This window comes from Triticum dicoccoides, chromosome 7A (assembly GCF_002162155.2).
Source record: "Triticum dicoccoides isolate Atlit2015 ecotype Zavitan chromosome 7A, WEW_v2.0, whole genome shotgun sequence".
In the NCBI taxonomy this organism is placed as follows: Eukaryota; Viridiplantae; Streptophyta; class Magnoliopsida; order Poales; family Poaceae; genus Triticum; species Triticum dicoccoides.
The window spans coordinates 296,809,915-296,814,847 of NC_041392.1; positions in this window are offsets into that span (position 1 = coordinate 296,809,915).

A 4,933-nucleotide genomic window follows, 5' to 3' on the forward strand; every position below is an offset into this window, starting at 1 on the left:
TTATGCACAATTTCTTCTTCTTGCCGAGTCTAGAAGCTACCATCTATTATCGAAAAAGGCTTTCGCCCCGCTTTATATATAAAGCAACGAACCACAAACATGCGAGCCATACAACACCAACCCACAATGCACACACCCAAGACAACATACAAAGGGTACAGAAGATCAACAACATCAACCACAAGCAACCCAAAGGTGAACAACAAGCACCACTACGGGGGAGACAGAGCGCTCAACCATGAACTAGCCACTTCGAAGACCCAAGTTGAACGCTGATGCACATGAGCTCCAAGACGATGCCTTCAGAAAGGGTACGACGCCGGAGCACCGCCACCGCCCGATCCAAAGGATCAAGATTTTCACCCGGAGCAAACGGAGGACTGGGAGCAGCCGCGACAGCGTCTTCAGGAAGAGGACTAGGAGCAGGCGGTGGGCGGATCTGGCATGGCGGCGGCGAGGCAGGGCGTCGGTGGCGGGGCCTGGTGTGGCCTGGCCGGCTCCTGGCTTGCCGCAGTGGTGGTGCGGGTCGCGAGCGACAAGGATCTGCGGGCGGCCGCCCCTGCCCTGGCTTCAGGCTTGGTGGGGGTGGCGGCGCAGTGGTGGTGGCTGGCGGGGTGTGTTGGTCGAGTCCACGTCGGATCCCTCCTGGTCTTGCGCTCGGACGTCGGCGGACGGCGCGAGGAGGCATCTCTAGTGAGCTTCCTTGGCTGCGGCTGTGGGTCGATTTGCTCTCCCTCGTCGGCGGGCGCACGGTTGCCGATGGCCTCGCGGAGATGTCTGTCAGCTACCATGGTGGGGCGGCATGGGAGTGCTTGCGGGGGAGCTTGGTAGGAGGGATAGGTGGCCTCGATGCGGTCGCACCACCTGTCGCCGGCACGGTTTGCCGGTCCGGATGCATCCGCTCCTCCTCCTCCCCCTTCCTCATGTTCGGCGGGGAGCTTGGTTGGAGGGATGGGTGGCCTCGATGCGGTTGCGTCACCTGTCGCCGGCATGGTGTGCCGGTCCGGATTCATCCGCTCCCCTTTCTCCCCCTTTCCTCATCCGCGGGCGGGTTGGCGCAGGTTTACCAGCGGAGTGTCTGCGGGTGGTTCTGTCGGTCGAGGGCCGTCGGTTGGTCCAAAGTTGGGGCCTTTGTGTAGGTCTCGGGGTTGTCTGGTTGCAGGGCGGCGGTTCTGGCGGTAGGCGGCGGGAGGCGCGACGTTCGTGGGTGGAGCTGGAGCGTGCGTCTTAGGTGCGGGCGGGCAACCATGGCCGCATGGGTGGCATGGTTGCGGGTGGTTGACGGAGTTCAGGTGCACCGGTGGGGTGTGAGCGCCGGGGTACACCACTTGTCCAGTCCGACGGTGGAGGTGGCCGTTGCCGCTGTACCCTTCCTGAAGGCTCCGTCGCGGCGTTCCCACTCTGCGGTCTTGCTCTGGATGAAAACCTGATCTTCGCTGATCGGGCGGTGGCGGCTATCCATGGTAGTGCCCTTCTTGGAGGCATCACTTTGGAGGCCTGGCTTCGTTGTGGTCCGGTTCACCTCCCTATTGTTTGTTGGTGGGGTGGTGTCGGTGCCTGGCACCTTTGTATCTTGCCTTGGGTGTATGCGGTGTGTGCGTTGTTCGGTATCTCGCATGTATTCGGTGATGGTTGCTTTATAATCTAAAGCGGGGGGAAACCCTTTTTTGGTAAGAGGACGACAACCGCGGGCATCACCACCATCGCTCTGACCACCGCTAGACAGGGAATTCTGCCCGGCACACATGCTCCACCTCCATACAGAGGGCGAAAATCACGAGAGACCTGCCACACCACGACCGAGGCTGCCAGGCCGCACCCGAGCTACGAGAACCGCCCACGAACACCGCAGCTCCCACCACAGAGTCGCCGCCCTGCATCCTGACACATCATCGGCCATCGAAAGGGATGGGCCTCCACCAGCCAGCAAACCCCTACACAACTGAAGCCGCCAACGGCCGGCACGCCGCCATCGCGCCAAGATTGGAACTGGGGGCACCAGGTCGGGGAAAGGGTGAGGAGTGACGCAAACCTCGAACTGGCACCCCTGCCAGTCACGGGTGGCCTCATCACCCATCCCTCCTGCCTACTCTCCCTACATCGCCCCCTGCCACGCCCAACCATGGCCGCCAGGACAGGAGCGCGAGGAGCACGCCCTGACCGTCCGCCGACAGACAAGGGCGCCGGAGTGGTCGAGATCCGCCCCCGGAGATGAGCAGAAGAGGTGCCGCGAGCCGCGCCAGAACGGGCACGCAGGCGACGTCAACCGCGCTACACGTCGTAGCAGACGCGCCCGCGCCCGCCGGCGAGGCGCCACCAGCCCGCCAGATCTGGCCGAGCCCAGACCAGGCCGCCACCGCAGCCACGGATGCGAGACCACCCCGTGAAGCCCACCGCATCGCCACCTAGCGCTCGCAACCCTGCGCCAGAACCTGCCGCCGCCACCGCGCCCGAACCCGTCGCCGCCACCGCGCCTCTCACCAGCGTGATGCACCGCCGGATGTCGTTGACCCACACTAAGCGTGCCCGAGCGCGAAGTGAAGGAGCCCTGCCGCCACCGGCGCCGGCGGGCTTTGCCCGACAGCGTGGCCCGACGGCAGCGAGGGAGGGAAGGAAGGGGGCGAGGCCGACGGCTAGGGTTCCCCCCCTCCATCCATTAAGGAGGTTGTGCGCTTGCCCAGCAGCCCGATGACCATTTGCCAGGCTCGACAATGGAAGGTGTTGAAGTACGAGCTCGAGGAGTCCCTCATATTGTTAATCGATGCAATGCCATGAAAGAGAGCTAAAGATGAGTGTTCTGGCAACCGAGTGCTCTAGCGACCCCCAAGGCGACAGCGCCCGCCCCTCCCTCGCCTCCCCCGCTATCTTCGTCGCTGGCGAGCGCCGACGTAGCCCACAGCCAGCCAGATGTGTCCCCCCGCTCCCCGGCAACACCGATGGATGCACCTACCACGCCCTTGAAGGTGTTGTGGGCGGACCTTGCGGAAGACGACGATCGTGCTGCCAGCCGTTCCATCAAGCACCGCGACCGCATTCTCCCTCCCCCGGCATGTGTGACGGCGACCATAGCGGCTCAGACCCCAGGGGTGGGGGTTCTGCTGCCCTCGCGCGGCCCATCCGTGTCATGGGCGCCGGAGTGCAGCTCGCTCGCCATCGGGGCAAGGCGCTGCCTAGAGGGGCGGGAATTGTCGCTGCAACTGCTCCTCTTGGGGTGTTGCTCGCCGCTCTGACCACTGGTCTGCTAGCCTCTCCTAGCGGTCACCATCGTCGGACGCCACCGTCGTCTCCGCTGCCGGCGCGCCACGCTGTTGGATTTGCTCCCGGATGCACGCTCTCCAAGGTCGGTGCACCCCATTCCGTCCTTTCATCGCGGCATTTGGCTTCTCCCGATTCCATGTCACGGTCGGCGCCATTCGCCATAGGTCTTGGGTGCCAGAGCTCCGCCCAACGGCGCCAGCTGCTCGAGGAGGGGAAACCCTCCCGACCAACCCTACCTCCGCTCGGTTGGGCTGGGATCGGCTGGGCCGTCCGGTGTTGGGCCAGGCCTCAACCGGCACCGCGCTCTCCACCCACCCCTCTCGGGCCATGGCTCGGATAGCTGGACCAGCGCGTGCTAGTCTAGGCCCACTGGATCCGGCTATGCCTCCTAGGATCGATCGATATGGCCTCCCCAGGTCCTCGTTCCTCCATCGCTCCCAGCGAGCGCGTGCTAGTCCAGGCCCACTGGATCCAGCTATGCCTCCTAGGATCGATCGATATGGCCTCCCCAGGGTTTCCCCATTCCTCCATCTCTCCCAGCCGCCTCTGCTCAGCGACCACCTGCTCCTGCTTCCCGTCCCCAGTGGGGCGACGTGATGTCCGCCCCAAATGGGGTCTTGACGCGTGGCGGGATCAGCCCCGTCCATCCCAAGACGGCCAGCGGCGGGAATGGACCTCCGACGACAGCTCTAAAACCGCGACCACCGGCGCTCGCCGACGCGGGAGGACCACCGCTCCCCAGCGCGGGAGGACCTCCGCTCCCCGGCAAGCCGCTCGCCGGGTCGCTCTGACCGCCACAACCGCACCCGCTCTCTACCCCCAGCGGAGGACTGGCGCTCCTCCCGCCGGCGTTCCCCTTTCCCCGTGCGTCGGCGGGATCGCAACCTCTCCCCCGCCCCGTCGGCTCGCTCCTAGCCCCCGGCCCGTCAGCAAGAGCTCGCCCCGCCTATTCTGCCACGCCGGTACCAACCGCCGCAAAACCAGCCCCAGTTCTTGCTTTCGAACGGGGGCAACGGTAACTGCGGGCGTCAGGGTGCCAAGAAGAAGCGGCCTACCCGCGCATCCGGTGGGCATCCGGCCCCTGGCACCTCCGGCTCGGCACCATTGGCTGCGGCCACCTCCCAGCCGGCGGCTGTGGCCGACCGCGACGCCCCACCATGCTTCAACTGCGGGCTCTTCGGGCACTTCCAAGTTTCGTGCACCAACCCACCGATGTGCTACTTATGCAAGGACTCCGGGCATCCCGCCTTGAGGTGACTGAGTTGATGATGTATGGGCATGGGCTTCTTCCACATCGAGGTCCCGGACATCTCGACTACTGCACGCGCAGCGCCGAGATTACCCTGGCCCTCAACAAGCTGGTGGTGGACATCTCGGAGCCCAAGCTCGACCCAAAGGCGGTGGCTGTCCTCAACACAGCATGGATCCTCATCACGGGTCTACCCGACATTGCGAGATTCGAGCGGGCCATCCCCAACATGTCTTGAAACCTCGGCTAGGTCTTCGTGGTTGATGAGCTCTCGCTTCGCAAGGAGGAGGTTCGGGTCAAGGTCAAATCCCTGGACTCCTCCAAGCTCCGGGCCACCATTCGCGTCTTCCAAGGACTAAGGCTACGACCTCAAGATCGCCCCTGAGCCGCCCAACCCTGTGGGTCATCCCTGCTTCTCGGACGACG